This window comes from Rattus norvegicus, chromosome 11 (genome assembly GCF_021556685.1).
Source record: "Rattus norvegicus strain SHRSP/BbbUtx chromosome 11, alternate assembly SHRSP_T2T, whole genome shotgun sequence".
Taxonomy (NCBI): domain Eukaryota; kingdom Metazoa; phylum Chordata; class Mammalia; order Rodentia; family Muridae; genus Rattus; species Rattus norvegicus.
The window spans coordinates 84,279,250-84,305,862 of record NC_141544.1 but is presented as its reverse complement, the minus strand read 5'-3'; the positions used below and the strand labels follow the sequence as shown (position 1 = coordinate 84,305,862).

The window sequence follows — 26,613 nt, the reverse complement described above, 5'->3', positions numbered from 1 at the left end:
CTTAAAAAAAAAAAAAACAGTTTAGCCTCTTTAAAACATTCCAAGTCCCTCTAAAATATCCATTCTCTCAACCGTGGACTTCAGTAAAATCAAAAAGCGAATTGAATTCTTTCTCACTCCAAGAGGGAAGAAACCAGGGCACGGTTACAATCAATCAAAGCAAACTCAAAATCTACAGTGCGAAAAGTTCAGTGCTTGCTGTCTAGGACCCACTCATCATCCCTAGACTCCAAAGGGCCCAGGGCTGCTCTGGCTCTGCCCTCTGCTCTACATACAGTTTGTCTCCTCAGCTCCATGACGCCCCTGCATGGCCTCTGCTGTCATCCCATGATGAGCTGGGTCATCCCATGCTACAGACATCTCCAAACTGCTGGGGTCCACCCTGCAACCAGACTGTACCTTCACTAATAACCTCTCCTGGGCGGCTCTCTTCAAGGACTCTTGGGCCATGTGGGGCCAAGCCTGAGCTGCAATCCAGGACAACTTCATGCTTTCAGTACCACGGTGGAAACTTTTATATTACCAAGTCCAGCTGCTAGCACAATGTACCACTCTAGCTACCGCTGGACCACAGCGTCAGTATGCTGAGCCTGAGGCAAACCTCCCAAAAGACTTCAACTCAATGGTGCTGATCTCTCTTTATTCACGGCTCGTTTCTCTGCTCCAGATGACCAGCGTCAAATGGTCCCGGGAAAGAAGAGGTTTCACTTCACTGGCTCTAAATTCAAACTACAGCTCAAACAGCCCTCACAGAGTTTTTACTGCACTCTGAAACTTCACATCCGAGGTTCCCATTACCTGCACTGTTCTTGGGGTTCCTATTGTCCAAATTCACACAACAACCCATTAAGCTCAAAGCTTCAATGGCTTTCCCTGCCCAAAGTTCCAAAATCCTTTCACAATCCTCCCCGAAACATGTTCAGTCTGTCACAGTGGTGGTCCATTGTACCAATTCCTGTCTTAGGTAAGGTTTCCATTGCTGTGATAAAATATCCTGGCAACTTGGGGAAGAAAAAAATGTATATCATCAGGGGCTGGGGATTTAGCTCAGTGGTAGAGCGCTTGCCTAGGAAGCGCAAGGCCCTGGGTTCGGTCCCCAGCTCCGAAAAAAAGAACCAAAAAAAAAAAAAAATGTATATCATCTAACACTTCTGGTGAAGGTTCATCACTGAGGGAAGCCAAAACAGGAATTCAAGGCAGGGCAGGAAGCTGAAGGCAGGAACTGAAGCAGAAGATACGGCTTGCTCCTCATGGCTTTCTCAGTCTGCTTTCTTTTTTTTTTTTTTTTTTTTTGGTTCTTTTTTTTTTTCGGAGCTGGGGACCGAACCCAGGGCCTTGCGCTTCCTAGGTAAGCGCTCTACCACTGAGCTAAATCCCCAGCCCCCTCAGTCTGCTTTCTTATACAACTCAAGACCACTTGCCCAAGGATGGCACCATCCCTTGTGGGCATCCACATCAATCATTACTCAAGAAATGCCCCCACAAAATTGCTCACCTGTCAGTCTGATGGAGATATTTTCTCAATTGAGTTTTTCCTTCCCAAATGATTCTAGTTTATGTCAAATTGAACACACACACACACACACACACACACACACACACACATACACACACACAACTAGAAAGCACGCTTCGGTAAGGGGACACATGAGAGTTGTCACATTCTGTAGCAGCCCACATATGACCAATTATCTTTGCTACCAAGTCATGCTGAGCCCCTGCAGCACAGAGAGGCCTGAGTTCAGGTGGAAGAAACTTACCAAATTCACTTCTTTTGACTTATTTTGGGGAAAAAAAGAAGTGTAAGAAGGTTTATACCAGGTTGGGGATTTAGCTCAGTGGTAGAGCACTTGCCTAGCAAATGCAAGGCCCTGGGTTCGGTCCCCAGCTCCGAAAAAAAAAAAAAAGAAAAAGAAAAAGAGAAAAAAAAGAAAAAGAGAAAAAAAAAAGAGAAAGAGAGAGAAAAAAAAGAAGGTTTATACCAGACTGGAGAGATCGCTCAGCAGTTAAGAGCACTGACTGCTCTTCCAGAGGTCCTGAGTTCAATTCCCAGCAACCACATGGTGGCTCACAACCATCTGTAATGGGATCCAATGTCCTCTTCTGGTATCTAAAGACAATATACTCATATAAAATAAATAAATCTAGAAGAAGAGGAGGAGAAGGGGGGGAGAGGAGGAAAAGGAAGAGGAAGAGGAGGAGGAGGAGGAGGAGGAGGAGGAGGAAGAAGAAGAAGAAGAAGAAGAAGAAGAAGAAGAAGAAGAAGAAGAACAACAACAACAACAACAACAACAACAAAACAACAACAACAACAAGAACAAGAAGAAGAGCAAGAAGAAGAACAAGAGGAAGAAGAAGAAGAAAAGGAGAAGGAGAAGGAGAAGAACAAGAACAAGAAGAACAAGAAGAAGAACAAGAAGAAAAACAAGAAGAACAAGAAGAAGAAGAACAAGAAGAAGAAGAAGAACAAGAACAAGAACAACAAGAACAACAAGAGAACAAGAACAACAAGAAGAACAAGAAGAAGAGGAAGAGGAGGAAGAGGAAGAAGAACAACAAGAACAAGAAGAACAAGAACAAGAAGAACAAGAACAAGAAGAACAAGAAGAAGTTTTACATCCTAGAAAGAGTGCAGACAAGATCTATGGCTTCCTCCAAGTCCTTGTTCTCCCAGCTACTCAATGAAGGAGCACACTAGCTGCATAACTGTTGCATAACAATGTCCCCAAAGGCAGCAACTTCAACAAGCATTTGTTTCTCTGAAGGGGATTATCTTGATGGCTTGGGTACAAGGTCTCCCCTGAGGTTACAGTCAATATTCTCAGGCCTGCAGTTAGACTGAAATAGATCTGTCCCCAGGACCACTCACATGGCTGTCATAAAGCCGGAAGAGCCATTCCCAGGACTATATACATAGTGGCTGAAAGACCTCAGTTTCTCACTGTATGGCCTTTCCATAGTCCATCATGGCTTCCCAAGATGGCAGTTGACCTTCCCACAGTGAGATTTCGGAGATGGTAGTGTACTTGCCTAATCCCAGCACTTGGGAGGTAGAAGCAGGCAGACTTGAGTTTGAGAGCAGCCTGATCTACAGGGGAAGTTCCAGGACAGACAAGGCTACAGGAACAGAGAGAGATGGGAAAACACATGCCAGTGGCTCACTACCTCTCCAGGAAGCCAAGGACCACAGGGCCAACTCACTGATGGACAGCTCACACCAGACCTGAGCCACACTGGCCCAGACCGCACTCTCCTTTGTGTTACAACAGCAAGCAGTTCTGAGCAGCCCCACCCTGGAAGGAAGAACACTCCCTGTTTTCAGTTATGTGATACGTCCTTGGCAATCCTTCTTGGTTCATTTACCCTCATCACTTCTTGTTTCAGTTTAAGGTTAAATCATAAAAGACATTTTGGCCTGATTATCTGTGTGTGAAGAATCGGGAAAAGGACCATGTTTGCCAAAAAGGCTAGACGGTCCTGGTTGGGAGTGGGTGCGGGTACCGAGCTAATCTGCGGGCGTAGCAGGGTGTGCGTTTATGACTGACAGGATGCAGATGTCTGCCATGCATCTGTGGATGACTAATGTCCATGTGTGCGTGCTTTTCTGCTTGCCTATCTTTGTGTGCACATGTATGTACATGTGTGTGGCTGGGGGAGTGGGTGCGTGTGTGTGTGTGTGTGTGTGTGTGTGTGTGTGTGTGTGTGTGTGAGTGTTGAACACCATCTCTGCATTTTCTGATCTTGGCATAGGGACCCCAGTAACAAAGTGGCTCTGGGTTTAGGGGCCCATTTCTTCTCATGCCAGCCTCTCCAGAAAACGACACTTATTGGTCAGGATTTCCTGTTTCTTGTGCCACACCTGGCAATTCCATCCTATGGTGAAGTCAGCACACACACTCAAAAAAAAAAAAAAAAAAATCAGGCCACAGGGACCACCGCAAAGGCATGAAGTGGGGGTTAGGACTGCCGAGAACCCCAAGGAAAATCTGTGGTGCTCAAAATCCTGAAACCTCCACCTCGGAAGACCTCCCCCACCCCCACCCACCCAGCCTGCATTTGTAAATGAGCCTTACAAGTAAACATCTGCTCCTGTTCTCCCGCTCCTGAATGCAAGGTGAAGACCAAAACACAAATCTCTGTGTTTTCCTTGAGGTGTTTTAGCCAGATTCGACTCTCCTGTTTTGTACACACACATAAGTCGGTGCTAAGAGGATTACTCTTCCTGGTCCTGCGTCCTTCCGAGAGGCCCCGGTCAAAAGAGACCCTTGTTAAACAGCGTTTTCTCTAATTCCTCTGCCTTTTTCTCCTGGCCTCAACGTGTGGACGTGTAGTCAGTTCTTAAATCCACCCACCTCTGACTCGGGGAATAAAGACGGTCTCGCGCTCCATTCTCCTGCTGCCCCAGCATCCTTCAGAGAGCTGAAGATGAACATTAGTGTTTGGTTCAGCAGCGTCTGAGAAAAGAAAGGGCAGCCTGGTCGAACCCTCCACGCCCCGGAGAAAAATGCAGCCTGTGTGCAGTGAATGCTTTCTGGAGAGTTTTCATTAGGGCCAGGGCCGCTGGTGCAGAAAGCTTCACAGATGTTGACATTTTTTTTCATCCCCGGGTTAAGATGTCTTCCATAAGCTTTTATTCCTCATTTGTTACTTCTTTATTATCAGGGAGGTTTTGCCGCCTTCCTTCTCTGGTTTCTCTGAAGAGAGCAGCGGTAGCCGAACCACCCATTATTCCGCCCTTTTCTCCGGCCTCCGGAGGCAGCCGGGGCCTCGGGCCCCTTTGTGCTGAACAGCAGGTAGCTGAGGCAGGCCGGGTCATTCCTCAAACCCTTTTGTGTAGCAATCCCCTCCTCCCCCAACTCCGCTCAGGGTGTGTAAAAGGTCAGGAACAGCTAAGCCTCCATACCTGGGCTTTTGTTGGTTGCTCGAGTCCAGAGGCAACGTCTTGAAAAGCAGCCTGGAGAAGCCTCTGTCTCCCGGCCGCACAGCTGTCCTCCTGTCCGTCCCTGGAATGGGGGTAAAGAGACACCAGATGAACTCAGATCTTCTGTGTCCAAAAACTGCCTCGGGGCAAAACTTCCCACCAACAGAGACTGACCGAGATGAATTCAGACTCTGTCTCCCAGGTATAGAGGAAAGTATTTTCTCATCAACACGTAGTGCCCCCTTGGTTTTTGACAATCTTTTCCCACATTTGTCGATCGGTGCACGCACACCTGCCCTGCCCACTTCATACAGTTTTTCCTGGTTATTCTGTAGATCCAGTGAGGCCATGTAGAAACTGCTTTTGCCAACCATAAGATTCTAAATAGCAATTTTCTTTTTTTTTTTTCCCCACGATTGCCCCGGTAGACCCTCGCTTGAACAAAAATTATATCATCTGATACAGATTAATGTTTCTAAAATTTGTAAGTAGCCTGTTGAAGTTTGATGCCCAGAAATCAAACGGATCTCAGAGCAAGCTGGGCTCTGATGGCAATGAGTTCTTCGAAACCAGATGCTTGGTGCCTTAGAAAGGGAAGTCATGAGAGAAAACTGTTGTGTGCACTTATGGAGGCTGTTCCCTGATACTGGCTCAGTACCAGCCAGTCACACGCACCATGGCTGCCCCGAGAGTCACTGGAAAACTCACCTGCTTCAAGAAATGAAGAAGGGACATCCTTCCAGACAGCACACCTTAAAGAGCAATGAAGCTTGAAGGTCAGAGGCCAGGGCCAAGCCGGGACTAGAGATCATAACAGAACTGGTTGGAGGCGGTGAGGCCTCGGCACACGCTTGGAAGGCCCTGCCTGGAGTCCTGCTCATTCTGTGTGGCCAGGGGCAAGGCAATGGGAACGGTAGAGCAGAGACAGAGACGGACATGCTCGGGGCAAACTGAGGTGTTTGGGATTTGCTGCTGCTGCTGCTGCTGCTGCTTGCTTGCTTGGTTTTTTGGTTTGGTTGGTTGGTTTTTACTTGGTTGCTTTTGTGGGGTTTCGAAACAAGGGTTTCTTTGTGTGGCCTGGCTGTCCTAGATCTCAGTTCCTAGACCAGGCTGGCCTCCAACTCAGAGTTCCTCCTGCCTCTACCTCCCAAGTGCTGGGGTTATAGCATGTGCCACCACCAGGCAAATTAAGGTATTTCAGTCGTCCTTAATTGATTAAAAAGGAATGCAAAATGTGCTGCTTTATGGGGCGGTGTGCAGGATGTCACAGAGGGGACTTCCTCTGAGGGACTACAATGCCCTTGGGAACAGTAGCCATGAAACATTCGTTTCGGGCTTACTCTGTGTCAGGCCCAACAAACCTTGTAATCCTAAAATTATCCCATTCCTCGAACTATTAAAAAATTATTATTGGGTTGGGGATTTAGCTCAATGGTAGAGCGCTTTAAGCCTGATGACCAGCGGTCAGTCCCCAGGACCCACATGGTGGAAGGAAAGAACCAATTGTCACACTTTGTCCTCTGACCTCCACACACGCGTGTTGCGGCTCACACGCATAAGTCCGCACATGCATACACAAAATCAACCAATAAGCAAGTACATGTGATTTTTTAAAAGCAGACAGCATTTGGTAGAACATCTACTCTTTGAAGATGAAGAATGGACTCAAAGCTTTTAGATGACACCAGATGCAGGTGGCCATGTGCTAATTGGGGCGCAAAGGACTAGTGTGAAAAAAAAAAAAGAAAAGAAAGAAAGAAAAGTTTTCCGTGTAGGAACCAAGCAAACTACCACAAGAGAAGGAAAAAGTAAGTCCTCCACAGAGAGAGCCAGGAAGGCTCCCAACAGCCCGTCTGCTCTCATCTCTGCTCAAGCATGGAGTTACCTATTCCCGGGGAAACTACCAAGCTGTGAAAGAAAGAGCTGAGCTGCTTCTGGTGTCTGCTACGTAAGAGTAAGACACAGACACTGCAGTTTGAACCCAACCGAGACAATTGCTTGATCAAAGAAACAGTATCCAGCTAGTTGGGCTAGAACATCCTTTAACTCCACACTCAGGTGGCAGAGAAAGGCAGAATTTTGTGAGTTCAAGGACAGCCTGGTATATACAGCAAGCTTCTGCTCCCCACCCCCACCAAAGAAACACACACACACACACACACACACACACACACACAAAAGAATCATCTACTAAAGAAAAATAGCAAAATCCAGAAACTACACAACTTAATACATACACTGTCCAGAATTACAATCCAAAGGCATTTACTATGGTAAGAACCATAAAGGAGGCTGCGTTTCCCTAACAAAGACAGATATAATTAGCAGACAGAGGATTTTGAGAATGTAGTATATTACCGAAGGTAAAAGAAAACATGTTCATGGATAATTATTAGGCAGGAATGAGAAAATGGACTTAAATGTGAAACAAAGACATTTATACCCCGTGTCTGGAACAAAGGAGCCAGAGCGGCTGCAGAGATGACTCAACAGTTCGGCGCACCTGGCCTAACGATTCTCCTACTCTCCTGGTGCTGGCATCACAGGGTGCTGGCATCACAGGGTGCACTGCCCCAGCACACCCAGCTTGTCTCACACAAACTCTTCAAAAGGAGAGAGGCACGAGCATTTCTTAATTCGTGCTAAGAGGTTAGCATTACCCTGACACCAAAACACAAACAGATTACAGAAAATCAATTATCCACAAGTCCAGTATCCCTCACAAACCCCACATAAACTCGGATATTCAGGATGGAGGGAAAACTCAGTGGTTAAGAGTGCTGCCTGCTCCCTGGAACAACCCATGCTCAGTTCCCAGCACCTTCAGTCCGTAACAAGTGTCTGAAACTCCAATTCCTGGGGACCTGATGCCCTCTTCTGGCCTCTGCTGGCACTGTGTGCATGCAGTACACAACTGTACAGGCACATAAAATAAACAGACAGGTCTTTTCTTAAAAATCAGAATTTAGAAGATAAAATCTAACAAGATAATAGAATTTTAAAAGGTATACAGCATAACTATGTATCTTTAGCCCAGGAATACATGACTATAATTCATCATGTTAATAAAGAGGGAAAACATGAATATATCAATACATGACATACTTGTGACTTTATTAAAAAGAGAAATGGCCCTCAACTTAATAAATTACATATGCATAAAATATGTATGACATATCCTATATCTATCTATATGACTGCATACATATGTATGTATATATATATATATATATATATATGTATATGTATATATCTCACTGGGTACCTTCCTGAGCTAGAGTATTGAATATTAAACTTTACCCCACATCATATAATAAAAAAACAACATATATGTCTGTGTGTGAGCATTCACATGTGCATATATATATATATACATATATATACATACATATATATATATAAATGTACATATATTTCTTTTTTTTGGACAGTTTTGTTTTTAATGAAAAAACTAAGCCATAGACTAGCAGAAAATATTTTCAAAGCCTCTACCTGGGGAAAGGTTCCCTTCCTTTCTGTAAGAAATAAAGCAGACTAAAAGTAATTAAAAGTAGATATTCCTCAAAGAAAGAAAGATAGACAGACAGACAGACAGGAAAAAAAAGAAAGATACAGAAATAAATCAAACTAAAAGTAATTAAAAGAAGATATTCGGGCTGGAGAGATGGCTCAGTGGTCAGAGCACTGACTACTCTTCCAGAGGTCCTGAGTTCAAATCCCAGCAACCACATGGTGGCTCACAACCATCTGTAATGGGGTCTGATGCCCCCTTCTGGTGTGTGAAGACAGCTACAGTGTACTTATAATAAATAAATCTTTAAAAAAAAAAAAAGAAGATATTCCTGGGTGGGGGGGAACAGACAGGAAAAAAGGAACAAACAAACAAAGATGATAAAGACATGACTGGACATTAAGAAAATAAAATTTAAGCCACAGTGAGATGCTACCAAGAATGGATAATTGTTTTTAAAGTCAGTTGTCAGAGTGTGCAGAGTGAGTCCGCTGTGGTTGCCTAGAGACTGCAATGACTTTCATGACTCCCAGAAGGATGCAAATGTCTTACCTGCACAGCTAATCACACCACAGTATATGCTTGCAGAAAACTCATTAAGTTCTTATGTAAAATATATGACTGATTATGGAATTATATCTACAGAAACCCTTTAACCAAAGAAATTTAAGATAGTTATTACAAACTACTCTGTAGGGTTCTGATTGTTCAGTAGGGCCATACAGAACTGGCCAAAACCAAATAGGAACTTTATGGCTTCCCAAGTCAGGCATTTTAAGGTCTGGCTTTTGAAGTACTGCAAAGGTCAAAGTCACCTCACTGCTCTTGTGAATCCCAGGGAGTCCAGGGCTCTAACCAAGGGCCATAGGAATCAATAAATGAGCTTTGTGCTAAACATGAAAATGGCACTGGGAAATAGGATCTCCTTAGTGAAACAGGAGGTTTATATCTTTGTGTGGATGTGCATACAGAATGTCTGGTGAGGCTCAGTTTCCAACCAGGGCTGCCATTGATGACCTAGGCTGTTGTGGATTGGGTCTAATGCTATTTATGTTAATTCCATCCCCCAAAATCACACTGGAATCCACACATTGCGTGTAAGACACTGAGGGTCCCTGCCCCCAGTTGACTTTGACTGGTAAACAAAGTTGCCAGTGGTCAATGGCTGGCTAGGGAGACAGAGGCAGGACTTTTAGGAAGGAGGAAGAAGCAGAATCACCATTCCAGGAAAGGAGTAAGAAAGATCGAAGCTTGAGATCTGCAGAAAGTGTGTCAATCGTGAGAGAGCCAGGGAAACACCCCCTCCCCCAAGTTGGGTCTAGGGTAGCGAAGATGGAATACAGATTTTAGTGAGTAACAATTCAGGAGTATTGGAGGGAGGTGTTAGCAATGTGGAAGTCTAGGAGAGGAACTCCAGCACTCCCCGGGAGATTAGAGCAGGTTCATCACCTACTCCTATACTAGCCTGCCTCCATTTTAGGCTTAAAAACCGTCTTATAGTAAAGACAAACTAGGTTCGTGTGTTTATATTAAAACCTCTGCTTCCCAAGGATTGGACTGTGCCCCACCTGAAACCTTAAACTACAGGTGGTTCTGTACTGCCGGATCCAGGAAACTGCCACCAAGTCTTTGTTTCAAAAAGTTACTATAACCATCTTGTATCCCTACCTTTGTTTCAAAGGTTTCTTACGGCTACCTTGTTACAGCTGCCTGTTGTTACAACCGCCTTGCGTCTTTGATTGGGGAGATCACTGGGACTAACTTGCTATGCTTATGTTCTGTCCCTGTAACCCAAATTTGCCTACCAAATCCCCCATTTGGAAAACCCCTTCCCCTGAGCTATAAAGGCCTTGTCTTCCTCATATCCAATGGTGATCTCTTGAGCCCCACCTTTAAGGGTAGACAGCCTGTGTACATGAATAAAAACAAGCTTGCTTCAATCAATTGCTTGATTTAGTTAATGTGGCCATGATGATTTGGGCCAGTGGTCTTTCTCCTTGAGTCTGTAGAATTAGCACTATGCCACCAGGCAGTAAAGGAACTCTTAGTGGACATCCCTAAAATATTTCAAAAAGGAGTTATAATTCTGTGATGTTTAACTCTGTGTGTCATCTCAACTGGACTAAAGACTGCCCAGATATCTGGAACGATATCTATGTCTGTATGAGTATAAGATCAGTAGGCTGAGTAAAAATGCCCTTCCCTGTGTGGTAAGCACCCTCTAATCCTTTGAGGACCCAGATAGAACCACATGTGGAAGGAGGCAAATTCCTTTCCCTCTAGAGCGAGACATCCTAGACATTGGCTTTCCCATCCCGGACCTTTGGGTATAGATCAGGATTTACACTGCCGCTTACCAGATGTCACCTCCACCCCCACTCTCAGACCTCTGTATCTGAACTGAATGCAAGCTTGGCTTCTCCTGCTCCCTCCAGGCAGACTGCGAAAAGGAAAGTATCAGTTCAGGACCTCCAAGACCAAATTCTCAGCACAAAGGAGATTTGTTTGCCCCAGAAGGACAGAGGGCAGGGAAAAAAGGACAAAGGCAGGAGATAGAGGAGGCGGGAGAGGGGAAAGGAAACAAGGAAGAGGGGAGGGAGCATTCATCCCAGAGAGACAAAGGATTGCCTCTGGATAGAGAGGAGACAGATGTGGTACATAAGAAAATGGCGGTTTATAAAAGCAAAATGGGAAACTGTGTTAGGATGAGGTGTTTAATTGTAATTGTGCATGTTAATCAGGTGAGTCAAAGGGAGAGGGGGTGATGACTGGATTTTATAGCTTTGACAACTGGACCTTGGTAGTCAGACTCCAGAGTGGGGAGTGGCCTAAAGGGAATGGACCTCTGGGGCTAATTTAAGAATGCAATCTAATGGGTTTTGTTGAGACAGAGGGGATGGGGAGAAAGGCAAGACCTTCTGGAATCCAGACCTGCCAGAACCATGTTTGCTATGTTGGAGCTGGCCAGAGTCCCTCCAGCGAGATTCGCATCTCCATAACTGCATGAGATAACATAACAGGCACAGACATGTACACACACACACACACACACACACAAGCATGCACACACACACATACTTGCACCAACTAGTGCTTCCGTTTCTCTGACTAAAATTTACATTTACAAGTGAATTGCCTGTAACATTGCAGTTGTCACACAGATTGAAAAGGAAAACCAGGACCTGGCAAGATGGCCCAGCAGTGGTTAAGAGCACTGACTGCTCACCCAAAGGTGGAGGAACTGACGCCAAGCCCAAATAAAAGCCAGGCACAGGAGTGAGTCTAATCCAGTGTTCCTGCAGAAACATGGGAGGCAGAATAGAATGAGCACCCCCAACTCCCAGGGCAGTCAGCCTGATGAGGAAAATGGAGAGAGAAGAGACTGTACCTCCAAGGAGATGACTGGAACCTGAGGCTGTCGTGCAGGCACAAGCACTTCTTCACTTACACATATGGACATTCACAGTCACACGGACACACGCACACGGGGACACACACACACACACGCATATGCGCACACAAATGCACTCGTGGACTCACAAAGAAAATGATTGATTGGTCGATTTTTAAAAAATGATTTGGGGGGGTTGGGGATTTAGCTCAGTGGTAGAGCGCTTACCTAGGAAGCGCAAGGCCCTGGGTTCGGTCCCCAGCTCCGAAAAAAAGAACCAAAAAAAAAAAAAAATGATTTGGGAATGGCTAGGCATACATGTAAACACCAGTACATGGTAGAAACAGGCATGAGGATCAGAAGTTTATGATCATGCTTCGTTACATAGCAAATTTAGGGCCAGCCTCAGATACATGATGCCCTGATTCCAAAAATAACAGAAGCAAAAAGAAAGAAAAAGAAAGGAAGGAAGGAAGGAAGGGGAAGGGGAGGGGAGAGGGGATGGAGAGGAGAGGAGAGGAGAGGAGAGGAGAGGAGAGGAGAGGAGAGGGAAAAAAAATGGCACAACTGTCTGTGAGCCTCCAAAGGTTGATTTGACCAAACTAAACAAGCTTCACCCAGCGTTAAAGTCACACCTTCTGGTTTTCCTGCTAATGAGAAGGGTATCCCTGGCCAGTGATTAATTTATCCTCAGGATGAAATACTAAAATCTTAATGCCAGTCGTGAGCTCTCCTTTTCTCTCATCTTTCTCTCTGACATTGGGTCACAACACTGGAGGACCTCTAGAGATGCTAATGGTGTGTTTCCAGGGTTTCTGTTTCCTGCTCAGCCTCTGCCATTTTCTGAGAGTAGGTTTTAGCCTGGATTGTTACCCTCTTATTTTACAATAACTACAATCAAAGGCAGCTGAGCCGTCTCCTCAAGTCAAGCACTGAGAACTACAACACAGTTCCTGACACACACACACACACACACACACACACACACACACACACACAGACAACACGCTCAAACTGGGACCTAAGACTCCCTTTCCATCTCCCCAGAAGAATCCATGTGAATTGGAACAACCTCGAATGTCCCAAAGCGGAAGAGGCAGCTTAGAGGAGCCGATGTTTGGCTCTGGTGGCCAGCTGTCACACTCCTTGTCTCTCATCCTCTCTACCGAGATACCTCTATTCCCTTCATGCTGTCCTGAGGATTACGCCCTTAAAGACACAGTAACAAAAAGAAGAGGATAGTGTTCACCTTTTATAGGTCGCTGGCTACATTGTGCCTTCCTTCCCGCAGCTCAGTCAGCTCCACCTCATTCTCTTCCCACACATATGCCATCCTCCCCAAGAGCAGCTAGGGCTAACACGCCACAGCTGAAGCCAGCAGGCTGCTGCCTGGGTGGCTCCCAGCAGGAACCGGATGGAGGCGGATGAGGTTACAGGTGCTTTTCATCCAGCCTCCCAGGAGAGCCCCAGCTACCTGCTGCTAGAACTTTGTCTGCAAATTTTTGTTTTCATTCAAGTGAGGACTGGAGGTTAGGAGACAAGGAGCAATGTGATAGATAACTTGATTAAGCCCCAGGACAGATGACAGGGGCTCAGTGGCCTCTGCTCTCCTCCTTAACCTCTCCAATAGAGGACCGCAGGCTTTGCTGGTACTTGGTCTCTTTTTCTCCTCCGCCATGTTTCCTGCAGAAGGGAATCTCCGTAATGCTGGGCTTCTTTCTGGAACAGACTTTAAATAATAGTTCTCAGACTCATGGGGCCCAGTGAACTGTGGAAAATACTGGTATTCAAGGACTTGCAGGAATTTTACGAGTCTGGAAACGATCCTCCAGCCCACGTGCAAATTGCAACACATTTAGGAAAGAGTTAAGCTGTTTTGTTTAAAGATGGGTTCAATTTCTCAAAATACCCCGCTCTCTTGGGGGAAATAGCTCCCGATTTACTGTGCTGTCCTCATCTGACAGCACTTTATTGAGAACATTTCTGACCATCTAACTCCAGATATTTGGGCGTAAGCTGAAGTGAGGCCCTTATAAGCCACCATGTCCACATGTATTGACCACTGCGTCTGAAAGCGATGAAGACGAAGTGACAAACAAGGAGTAGAGCGGGTATTTGCCTTGATATTTTGTTGCTATTTGTGTCTTTGTTTGTTTGTTTGAGACAGGGTCTCACTGCGCAGTTCTGGCTGTCCTGGAACTCACTATGTAGACCCATCTGGTCTGAAACTCAGAAATCCGCTTGCCTCTGCATGCACCACCGGGCAGGCTGTGGCTAGGGTGATCCCCTCCCCCACACACACACACACACAATGTTTTAAAAACCCATCTGACATAAGGAATACACATGGCATTTTAGAGTTTTGAGATGGTTTAAAACAAATTCCCAAGGACTGATATGGCCCACTGCTCCTGTAATCCTGACACTCAAGAAACTGAAGTGAGAAGAAACCCTCAAATTCAGGCCAGTCTGATCTACACAGCAAGTCCTTGTATCAAAAAATAATAATAATAATAATAAAATAAAATAATCCCTTCAACTGCCCCCTCCTTTTTTTTTTTTTTTTAATGTACTAAAGGAATAAAATTGAGCACTGGCTCCTTCTGAGATGGCCCCTGTAGGCAATATGAACGCTGTTAGTGCTACTTTCAAAGTAAGAAAGGTAGGCTATTAAAATTTAAAGAAATGGTCTTTGAAATTTTCAGTCATGATGATTTACTGCCGGAATCTCCCGGTAAGAGAGCTAGAGAGAGCTACAGTATGCCAACATCGCTGGTTTCTGTTTCTGTCATGGGGATGGAATGTCTTTTGAACTGCTAAAGTAGATAATTCCGTGCCTGGAAGAAAAAAATGAAGGGAGGAGGGCCAAGGGCAGAATGGAAGGGAAGAAAGATCCCCTGGTTTCCCCGGTAACTGCACAGTTGCCGCATTGGGGGAGCCTGGTGACATCTCACAGGCCCAGCAGCCACTGCGCGAGTCCGCCAGGTGGCCCACTAGAAACTTCTAAGGGACCTATAGGGTGCAACCCTTCACCCTGTCAGGGCAGAGAGGGCTTGTTTTCCTCCCCCCATCCTTTGTTATTTTCTTGGTGGGCTCCTAGGTCCCACAATGCAGAGTAACCTGGGAGCCAAAAAGGGGCATTCAACTCTGCTGGTTGTGACTCTGGGAAAGGAGTTTTTTTATTTTATCAAATGGAGCAAAAGGCACTGGACTTCACGTCTCTTCCACTTTAGGCCTTGTGAGCACGTCCATCCAGGTAAGCTTCCCTATCTCTCTCCCTCCAGCCTTCCTAGTAGCCCTGATACAAACTGCCCTAGACCCACACTCCAAGAAGACACACCCAGGTCTCTCTTGACTTACATAGAGAGCTGCCCCACATGGACCTGGCCCTCTCTTACTGGGAAAGCTCTAGGGTCTTATCTTAAGCCCAGGAAGAAGTCACACCTAAGCTGTGTCAAAAGATTTGGCCTCTAGTTATCAGAACGTCTCACATGCTAGAGGGCAATTACCGACCCAACTGAGCCAGCCTCCACGTAGCACAGGGCTCTGGCCAGCGTCCAAAGGACAGGAGCCAAGGATGAAGTAACATTACTTTCCGGACAGACAGGAAGTTGAACTTGCAGACAGTGAGAACATCCACAGTCCTGTCCACGGTCCCATCCAGATGGTCTTCCTTCTCACTAGAGTGGTCAATAAGAAGACAAGGGGTTACAGAGTGGAGCATCCTCCTGTGCATGGGGCAGCCTTTCCCCACAGGCCAGCCCATAGACTACTTAGAATGGCCCACTAAGAGCCAGGTCAGTGTGGGACAGGGTCTCCTGCCAGCCCTTCAGATGACTTGGTAGACCCTGGTTCACACTGGGCACTTGACTCTTGTGATGCCCTGCTAGCCATAGGTATAGTAGGCAAGGTCGTCCCCTTCCCCCAGGAGAACTTTCTCTTCTTTCCCTTTGTCTTTCATTGAGCTAGGATCTCATGTATACTAACCTGGCCTCAAACTCACTGTATAACCAAGGATAGCCTTGAACTCATGATTCTTCTGTCTCAACCCTCCCATTGCTGGAATTACAGGTCTATACCACTATGCTTGCTGATATGACTTTTTAAATATACCCCTTCTTTTCCTCGGTTGATTTCTGGCATGCCTGCCTGCCATAGTCACGGTTTCTTATAAAAGAAAACAATTGACCGAGGGCTGACTCACAGTTTCAGAGGTTTAATCCATTATCATCATGGCAGGGAGCATGGTGGTAGGTATGGTGCTAGAGAAGAAGGTTAAGAGCTACACCCTGATCTGCAAGCAGAGGGAGAGGGGAGGAGAAAAGAGGGGAAGGGAAAGAGGGACAGGGAGAGGGAGGAGAGAGACAGAAAGACAGAGAGACAGAGAGACAGAGACAGAAAAGCAGAGATAGAAACAGAGACAGATTCTAAGCCTAGCATGTGCTTTTGAAACCTGAAAGCCCATCCCAGTGACATACTTCTTCCAACAAGGCCACACCTCCTCCAACAAGGCCACACCTCCTCCAACAAGGCCACACCTCCTCCAACAAGGCCACACCTCCCAATCCTTCTCAAATATTGCCACTTCTCGGTGACCATGCATTCAAATATATGATCCTATGAGGACTATCCTTAGCCAGACCACCCATACTGCCTAATCACTAACAAATCTGAGTGTACTGCCAACTCTGACAGGTTAATATTTTCACCTTCCATTTATATGTATGCCCTCCTTTACTTTTTCTACAAAGATCATTAATTCATTGTAAAAAAAATTGAATTATCAGAAAACAAATAAAAAAGCCAGACAAGGGAGCTAGAGAGATGGCTCAGAGGTTAAGAACACTGGCTGTTCTTCCAGAGGTCCTGAGTTCAATTCCCAGCGACCACATGGTGGCTCACCACCATCTATACTGTGATCTGATGCCCTCTTCTGGCATGTAGGCAGAATACTGAATACATAATAAATAAATCTTTAAAAAAAAAAAGACAAAATGTTATATGCCTATAATCTTAGCATTTTGGGAGGCTGATGCAGAAGGATCGCCAGTTTAAAAACATCTTTGACTTTAATTTCTTTGAAGACTTGTGATGGTTTGTATATGCTCAGCTCAGGGACTGGCACTATTAGAAGGTATGGCCCTGTCAGAGTAGGTGTGTCACTGTGGGTATGGACTTTAAGACCATCATCCTAGCTGCCTGGAAGTCATTATTCTGCCAGCAGCCTTCAGATGAAGATGTAGAACTCTCAGCTCCTCCTGCACCATGCCCTCCTGGATGCCGCCATGCTCCCACCTTGTTGATAATGGACTGAACCTCTGAACTTGTAAGCCAGTCCCAATTAAATGTTGTCATTTATAAGAGTTGCCGTGGTCACGGTGTCTGTTCACAGCAGTAAAACCCTAACTAAGACAAGATCCATTGACTGGATGGTCGGAGAACTCAAGATAATAAAGATAATGGAACTTCGAGGTGAGAGTAAAATAGATTTAACAATTGCCAGAGGCAACCAATAGTGGCAGAGATGAGAAAGGTCCTGCACACAGTTACTCGGTGACCCTGGATCCAGTCTTACAAATGAGATTTTTCCATTTCAGCAGACTTTGTGTGAGCGTGCGTGTGTACCCATGTAGCCTTGGGGCGTGTTTGCCAGTGCATTGTGTGGAGAGACCAGGGGGTAATGTCTCTCTGTCTCATCACCATCCTCATCATCGTCATAGTTATTATTTATTTTATTATTACAATTATTAGGTTGCTTTGTAGATCAGACGGGCCTTGAACTCATAGAGATCTGCCTACCTCTGCCTGCCTGCCAAGTCCTGAGATCAAAAGGGGTGTGCCACCAATGCTGGGCTTTCTACCTCATTTTTTGAGATAGTCTCTTACTGCCCCTGAAGTATGGTGTTTTGGCTAGATTGGATGGCCAGTAAGCTCCAGATTTCTCTATGTTTCTGCCTTCCCACATGCCCCACCCAGAACTGGGGTAACAAGCAAGATACAGCCTGACTCTTTAGCTAGATAGAATCTGAACTTAGGTTCCCCTGAACCACCTCTCCTTGGTTTAATTAACAACAAACCTTCCTCCTCTCAAAGTCCCAAGCTCCATCCACATCATTGTTCCTCAAGAAAGCACACTGTCCTATAAACACTGGGAGATTTCTGCAGTCTTCAAGGAGGAAAATGTGCCCCATCATGATTTACCCCTCTGGATGGCGTGAATGACAGCTGAGCTGTGGGAAGGCTCTGGAAACACTTAGGTCTCAGACAGGTGGGATCAGGCCCAAGATGGATGACGCCATCAATCCTGGCGTCTTCCGGAGGGCTGACTGAAAAGGAGGTAGAAGGCTTCCATAACCAAGAATCTCCAAATGTCCGTGAGGTTTACAGCCTGCTTAGCCAGACTGAGGTCTAAAATTTCCCAAGGGTCAGAACCCCGACTCTCAGGGAGCAGAATCCCAGAGGCTTCTCACGGAAGGCGCTTGTGGACAGTTCACAGGCCTCAGAATGAGTAGTCGTATGTGCAGAAGTGACTAGGAGAGGGGAGAAAATTTGTATTCATTGGCAGTGGTTTATAAAGTCTTGGGAGGAAGCCACCAAATAAAAAAATTTAACATCTATTTAATGCTTTAACACATTGTACGTAGAAACAGTTGGTTTTAAGTCTCTTTTTTTAAAGCTTAGGTTTCTTTAAAAAAAACGGTGCAAGTTTCAAAATTAATTTTGTTCAGCCACTTATCCTAACTTAAATATGAACTGACCCATTTTTGAACTCTGATTTTGAACTAGTTAAAATCTTTTATTTCAAAAATTCTTATTTTTTTCATGTATGGGGAGGCAAATAATCCGCCTGGCAGCTGTGGTTGAGTCGGCACACAGGCTCCTGAGCTAATCACCGATCACACCAATCACACCGATCACACCGATCATCTGAGCTCCCGAGCTCACCTGGATTGTGGATGACAGGAGACCCCCTGGAGTAGTAGGGAGACAATCAAGGTGGAGACCTAGAAATGCTCTCTCAATTGGATAATCGAAGACAGTGTGATTAGGGTGGGTTCAAGGGGGCGTGAGAGGGCAGCCTTCGCAGGTAACAAGCACTGAGCTGTTTGAAGAGGACAGCAGGGGCAACGGGACCCAGTGGTCAGAGAGAGGCCAGTGGTCCGTGATGGGACAGGAGATGCAGAGTCATCCCTAAGCAATCAGGGGACAAAGAATGGAGGTAAAGTAGAGGGGTAGCCTTAGTAAGTGTGGAAAGCTGGCCCATGCTGGCAGGAGAGGCAGAAACAAGATCCGAGAACACAGAAGGGTGGGCGTGATTTGGAGACAGTTCATGACCATCGCTCCACAGTGGTAAACAAAGTGTATTGTCTCCATAGGAGGGCCACACAACTACTGTTGGTCTTGTTGGACTGCAAAGTCATGAAGACAAGAGCCTTATCCTCTGGGGCTGGCCGGGCATTAGTCCACTCACTAGATGATGAATGGGCAAACTGTCATGGGACCTGACACTAGGTGGCCGGTATCCCAGACGGTCTCCAGACAGAGCCCAGTCCTGTTCTGAACCATGTGGATGTACAGCTGTCCTCTAAGCTCCCCTGCAACTCCAGCCAGTCTCCCCCGCCCTCCTTAGAGCTGAGCTTAGGAGGGGTGAGCTTGGGCCTCCTTGTCAAGTTTCCAGCTGTGTCTGATTCAGGCTCAATGTAGCATGGTCCCACCCGCACGCATCCAAGGCTCTTGTTTTTGTTCCCAGCAACATCACATGGCTGTCATATCTGTTGCTGGCCCCAAGGAGGAGAACTCATGATCACTGTCACCATCTCTAGAGGGAAATGAAAATTGGTACTGTTACAATTCCACCTCTGAGTCAAGACGCAGGAAATGCCAATTTACCACAAAACTGATATGTCCATGTACATGCCTAGCATTGTGAACTGTTTGGAATCTTCTGGTCCACAGCAAAACTGTAGAGGTAAGGGTCCTCCAAAAACCTATATCCAAGGATATAGCTTGTACCCCCCCCCAGGGCAGAAAACTAGATCCCTGCCATATTGCAATAGGCAGCAATCACAAACCCACTGAGTCCAGCCTGTTCCAACATCATGTCTTCCTGTAACCCTGATGGCTGGCCCTCACTCCTGAATGAACTTCTGGTTTAAAAGGCAGGTGCCAAGAAGCTGGGGAGGTGGCTTAGGCAATAGAAAATGCTCAGCAAGTGTGGGGACCTTAGTTTAGATCCCCAGGATTCACAAACAAACAAACAAAAAAGTGTGGTGGTGCACACTTTTAGTCCCAGCACTCTGAGGACAGAGGCAAGTGGATCTCTGAGTTCGAGGCCAGCCTGATCAACAGAATGAGTTCCAGGACAGCCAGGGCCTCATAGAGAAACTGCAAGCCTATAACCCCAGAACTGCACAGGAGGGTAGAGACAGATAGATGCCCATTGGCTAGCTACTTCAGCCATATCTGTGAGATCTGGGTTTAGTGAGAGACCCTGTAATTTAAAAAGCTCTTTTTTGTGGCTGTCAAGGGGAAGTTGAGCATCTCCTTCCCAGCCACGGCTGACAGAAGCTCACTGAAGTGGATGATGAATGTATGTCTCTTACCACCTATGGCAGTAGTTCTCAACGTCATCCTTCCTAGATGCTGTGACCCTTTAATACAGTTCCTCATGTTGTGGTGACCCCCCCGACCCCCACCCCAGCCATAAAATTACTTTGTTGCTACTTCATAACTGGAATTTTGCTACTGTTATGAATCATAATGTTTCTGTTTTCTGATGGTCTTAGGTCACCGCAGGGAAAGGGTCATTCAACCCCCAAAAGGATCATGAAATAGGTTTGTGACCTACAGGTTGAGAACCATTGCACTATGAGAAGCTATGGCCACAATATAGCTGATGCTCTGGACGAAGAGTAGAAGAATTACATGGTCCGCTTCGGTGGGAGAAATGACAGATAAAGTTTCCCCATGAAACACTGTACCTTTAACCGCAGTACAGTGGGCGCACCTGCTGTTGAGAAGGGAGCATTCTTGTTCCAGGCCACCAACTGGAGAGAGGAAGTATAAGTCTGTTTGCAGTTGCATTGTGGGAGCCAATCTGAGTGGCCTCAACTTGGTTGTTGGAGAGACAGAGACAGAGACAGAGACAGAGACAGAGAGAGAGAGAGAGAGAGAGAGAGAGAGAGAGAGAGAGAATGAATTAGACAGACAGAAAGTCAGACAGTCAGAGAGATAGAGAGATTAAAGCCAGAGAAACTGTTGCCTTAAATAACAGCAAATATCTAAGGATGAGTTAGCAGTTCCTCCTCCACCTGGAAGACCTGACAGGTTGACAGGTCTGGGAAGGTGGGATGGGATGGGAAGGGTCCCCACTCCCCTCCCAACTCATCTGGTGTTCTTGTCATCGGACACTGATTTCATCAGTCAGTCTGAGCTTCTCCTTGGCCACATCTGCAGAAAGTAAGCCATCCTTCTAGTTTCTTTTTCGTCCCCAGCGCACCTGAATAGCAGGTGACCACCATGGCCAGGTACAAGTCTCTGTTTTTTTAACTAATCATTTAACTGGGGCATCATGGGAGAAGGTTGCGTGTTGGTTGACTCACTGACGTTTTTTGTTCGGAAGAATCTTGTGTAGTCCAGGCTGGAACTGGACATCCTCCTGTATCAGCCTCCCAAGTATTGGGTTTACAAGTAGGCACATGCTGCTGAAACAGGATTTCATTTCCTTCCTTGTCAAGCCTACAGGAGCCTGAGGGAGAAAGGTTGGAGATAAACCTAATTACTAAGTTAAGGCATATTTATCGAGAGCCTACTATATCCCAGCCACTGTTCTAGACGACTCAACATCCCCCTCCCCACTGTCAGGTTCATACAGAGTTCATCATGCCAGAGTGAGTAGCAGTGTTGGATCCTTTTGGCCCTTCAGTCCTCAGAGTGGGAGCCCCAACGCACCCCCTCTCCGGTCTGCAGTGCAGTTCCGCCAACCAGAGCACATCAGCTGCTCCTATCTCCCAGCGGCTCAGAACCACTCAGCAATCAGCCACATCAGTCCCCCACCCAACCCTGCCACAGTTGGTGGCATAATCACCCACCGGCTCAGGGATATGCTATGAGGTCAACTCCCTGCCACCTGCTTCCTCCCTCAGTGGCCACAAGGCAAACACCAGCCTGGGAAGAGGAGGAGCCTGTCACTCACTCACTCGGAGGAGAAGAGATAAACACTGCTGAACATGACAGGAAAGCATGATTTCTAAGAAGCCTGTCCCCTTCCCATGGGGTTGGCCAGGGGAGGGGGAGTACGGGGTGGGGGGGGGAGCTGGGAGAACACCTGCAGTTAGTGGAGATGAGTGATCAAGGGACACTCCTTATGTTTGTACACAAACCACCTTCCCAGGCCGGTGGGGGCTGGCAGCTAAAACACCCACTACTACCAGCATGATCGAACACTTCAGATACCGTAGGGAGTAGCTTTTCCTCCTTGGAGGCTAAAAGAAGAGCCCCTGGCATTTGTTAAGGAGTTTATGAAGCACGATACTGCAGGGACGTGTTTGCTGGAGACCGGCAAAGCAGTTCTGACCTTCAGTATCCTCTCCGTAAAAAAAAAAAAAAAAAAAAGCCTCTGTGTAACAACCATGAGGCTAAACACAAGCTATTCCAATATTGGAATAAAATTTCCAACGCGTTATTAAAAACGTTAAAATACAGAGTTTATTCTTTGACGAAACAGGGTTAGGGAAAGGTTGGTCCCAGATCCATGACTCTCAGAGGGGGAGAGGAGTGGAGAAATAAGTTGGAATCATGACACTGGTTGTTCAAACCGGTTATAAACCATCTCCATCATCCCTTTTAGAGCTCTAGGCTTGGGCTCTCCAGCCAAGAATACCGCCACAGGGCTGGGGATTTAGCTCAGTGGTAGAGAGCTTACCTAGGAAGCGCAAGGCCCTGGGTTCGGTCCCCAGCTCCGGGGGGGGGGGGGGGGGGGGGGAAGAATACCACCACAGCCAGCCTTTGTCCTCAGTGCTCCAAACCCCAGTGTGCACTACAGACAGCTAGGAACGTGGTCAGACAGACCACTCAGCCCACCCAAGCTTCTGTGGGTTTCTAGCAAGTTCCAGGTGATGCGGGTGCAGGCCCTGAAAGGCCTGCTATAGAAAATGGTTGAGAACAGCTGGCTTGGAAAAGCACTCTCTTCTCTTACTTGAGAGAGGGCATGGGTCGGATTCTCTATGGCTCTTCTTCCAAGTGCTGAAACGTCAGAGAAGTGGCAGACTCTGCTGTCAGAAGTGCGCGCCCTGGAGCTGGAGAGATGGCTCAGCGGTTAAGAGCACCAACTGCCCTTCCAGAGGTCCTGAGTTCAATTCCCAGCAACCACGTGGTGGCTCACAACCATCTGTAATGGGGTCTGGTGTGTCTGAAGACAGCTACAGTGTGTTCATATTCATTAAATAAATAAATATTTAAAAAAAAAATAAGTGCGCGCCCGACCAAGGCTCTGCCTACATTGTTCAGGCCACGCCCACATTGGCAGATTCTAGGTTGTTTTCTTTGTTACAACTGGGGAAATGGGCTGTGTGGACTGTATCGCCGCTCCTTTTTTAAAGACATCCATACACATTTATTTACAGAATGGCAACCACTAGTGCGGTGGACACAAACCTGCAGACACAGAGAAACCACTGCAAGTTCTGAGGCCGACCTGGCCGGTTTACGTTAAGTGAATTCCAGGTCAGCCGCAATCAGACGACAATGAAAAACAATGACAACAAGTATACAAACAAACAAAATGGAGTTTTCATGATAATCCCGGAGCTGAAAACGCCAACCTCAAGCCAGAGGCGCTTTCGCGATCTACACGGTGTCTAGAAGAAAACTGCTTCTGCGGAAAGACCGCCATCACCGCCTGGCTCCGTGATCTACCCGGGCGGTCTTCTCCCATCCTGCCACCCGTGCCGCCCAGCCTGCCGGAAGCCTCGACGCCGCGCCCCCTCTCACCGCTCCTTTTTAATGAGAACTAGGAACTGAGCAGAGTTTCACGGAGCCTCCCTCAAGAAGTATGGTCCCGTGGCAAGAGGTGAGCCTTGACCCCAGTGGCCACCCACTTCCCCAGCTATGGAAGACACTTTCCACTCAGAGGTGAAGGTCCCCCTTCTTACAGCTTACAGGGACCTTATGGCAATCAAACAGGTATCATTTACATCAAAGTCAAGCTACACTCCGAACGTCAGAGATGGCTGTAATCACAGTACACCGAGAAAACACACCTACCTGTGCAGAGCAGAAAAGCCACAGTCTGGAAAGGCAGAACTCCAGGAGTTACTTTCATTTTTCTAGAATGTTCCCATTGTACATGAGACGTCATTGTCTCACAATGTGATGGGGACGGGTGTGGATTCTCCTACTTGCTCTGACAGAGAGCCTACTCAACAAAGGCCTCCTCCCATGGTTCTGAGAAACACTAGGGACTTGGGAAATCTGTTCAATTGCATTCTAAAGACAAAGCCTCCCGAAGGGGCCTGGGCCTGCAGGGTGTGGCTCAGGGCGCTCTAGATGTGAACACACAGATGCGATATACAGAGCCATCTAGCTACGAAGACACATAGTGGAGCCAAATCCTTCCCTGAATTCTGTCCAGTTGCCTGGCTCTATTCCTGAGCAGGTAGTAGTCATTAAACCTGTCCCCCAGGCTGTCCATCCCAAGCATTCAGAAACTGCCTTGTGCGTCTAAAGAGGCTGTGATCTTTGGACTTTGAAAAGCTCTTTCACTGTGGCTGGTTCTCGAAACCAGCCAGAGCTGATATGAGGCTACGAAGGCTCTTCTGCTCGATGCTGGGATGTGAGTTGGGGCTAGGAAGGGAGGAAGGGGACAGACATACACCAACGCTTAGGCATCCGCTAATTCAGCAAGCTGAGCCACATTTTGCTGGGGATGGACACAGCTCTGGGATGCAGTTAACCACCCCCTGGTTCATGCTGGCGTGTGCCTGCTGTTCTCTTCTGACCCGGATCCAATTCAAAGCGTCGTGAGGCACGGAGTACACGTGTGCAGCCCCGGTGGTCAGATCAATCATGTTAAAGTTTCCTGAATCCTTTTCTACCCCAAGGGGACTATTGCAAACCAGACCGGTCACTAAGGTGATCCTCTACATGATGGCTCTGGGCCATGACAGCAAAGTCATCGTGAAAAGTACATCTGTGTCTTTCTCACAGGCATTGCCAACAGACTTGTCCATTGCACATTCCACAGGAAACTCTCATTCGTTTCTTTTAGAACTCAAGAATGATGTAATTTCATCTCTCCTAGAATCCCCCTCTACTCAAGAGCCTAAGAGTTAAGTTTAGTAAAGACGTCAGGTTTGGGGCTGCCGAGAAGACTCTGTGGGTAAAGGAGCTCACGGTCAAGTCTGACAGACTAATCCTCAGGGCCCACGAGGTGAAAGGAAAGCACGGACTCCTGCCGTTGCCCTCTGACCTCCACGAGCACCTCGTGGCATGTGCTCGTGCATGGACCAATAAACAAACAAGTGAAATATGTTTAAAAGTTTAAGTTTTGCATATTTACTTCCCTCCTCTTTCCTATAGTTCTGGGGGGCGGGGAAGATGACTATTTTAATAATCTCAGTATCTTTTTTCTCTGTTGTTGTAAGCCACTCAAATATTTTCTCTGACTCGCTCTTTTTAATAGACCGGGTCTCATATAGCTCAGTCTGGCCTTGAACTCATTCTGTAGCAAAAGATGACCTTGATTTCCTGATCCCCCTGCCTCTGCCACTCTTGAGTTTATGAGGAGCTGAGGACTGAACCCAGAGCTTCATGCATGCTAGGCAAACGCCCTACCCACTGAGCTAGCTGTATTCCCAGGCCCATTGTCTTTACAAAGCATCATTGAGCTCAGCACCAAACAGGGATAAATGCAGGGGACTAGACCCAGAGAAGCCAGATACAGAAATACCAATGGCTTCCCATAAACCAAAACTTCTAGAAAAGAGTAAGGGGTTAGGGTGGGACTCGAGCTAATGATAACACTGTGATAACTTGTGCACAAGACCTGGGCCTGTGTTTGTGTTTGACTGTGGGGTGTGGTGTCTTCCTTCCCTGAGATGTTGGAGGACTGCTTTGATTTTATTTGGGGGAGGAATATTTATGTTGATGGTGGTGGGTTTTCATTGTTGTTGTTGTTAGTGGTGGTTGTGGTGGTGGTGGTCTGGTTGCTTGTTTGTTTTGGGGGGTTTGTCTGTCTGTTTGTTTGTTTGGAGACAGGTTCTTTCTTCAAAACCAGGGCTGTTCTGGAACTCACTACACAGACTCAACCAGCCTTGAACTCACAGAGATTCACCCACCTCTCTGCCTCCGCCTGTCTCTGCCTCCCAGTGCTGGGATTAAAGGCGCCCTTTGGGATGCGATTTAAATTCAATCTTCCAGGAAGAGGAGCTCGGCAGCCCCGTGCTAATAAATACCATTAGGCCCACTGTTTCCAGAATCCTGTAGAAGAGAAGCAGAAAAAAAAATATTAAAGCCCTTTCCCTCAATCTTTCCCCCCACTCCTAGTCATCGATGTAGAAAACAAGCCTCAGTAAGTAAACCAGTAGCCCAGTTGGGTGGGGCTAGCTATACCCTAGGCAAGCTTTAGACTCCCATGCCCTCCGGTCCTTGAGAATATAGTCCCCGGAGCGCAGTGATGGGCCCACCTGGGCCCTGAGACCTCCCCGGGGACACTGCTGTGCTGTCTGCACAGCCAGCTGCAGGTCTGCTGCAAAGCTCCCAGGAAGCCTGGCTGGAGGCCCTGCCACACTG

The 26,613-nt window shown here is 46.8% G+C and overlaps 3 long non-coding RNA genes across 3 annotated transcripts in view; 1 reads left to right on the top strand and 2 right to left on the bottom strand.

Moving 5' to 3' along the window:
• LOC134481015 (uncharacterized) overlaps positions 1–13,214 on the bottom strand; it is a 29,410-nt gene extending 16,196 nt beyond the window's left edge. Inside the window, exons 1-3 of the long non-coding RNA XR_015633131.1 lie at positions 13,073–13,214; positions 4,904–5,003; positions 4,353–4,454 (exon numbers count right to left, since the gene is read on the bottom strand). This is a non-coding gene — a long non-coding RNA (uncharacterized LOC134481015). The remainder of the gene's footprint in view (positions 1–4,352; positions 4,455–4,903; positions 5,004–13,072) is intronic.
• Positions 13,215–14,837: 1,623 nt separating this feature from the next.
• LOC148002650 (uncharacterized) lies at positions 14,838–25,363 on the top strand. Its single transcript, XR_015633129.1, has 4 exons — positions 14,838–15,079; positions 18,658–18,819; positions 19,574–19,792; positions 23,448–25,363. It is a non-coding gene; the product is annotated as an uncharacterized LOC148002650 (long non-coding RNA).
• LOC148002651 (uncharacterized) lies at positions 18,599–21,892 on the bottom strand. The gene is made up of 3 exons (XR_015633130.1): positions 21,696–21,892; positions 21,430–21,571; positions 18,599–19,642 (listed from the first exon to the last, which is right to left on the bottom strand). It is a non-coding gene; the product is annotated as an uncharacterized LOC148002651 (long non-coding RNA).
• Positions 25,364–26,613: the final 1,250 nt, after the last annotated feature.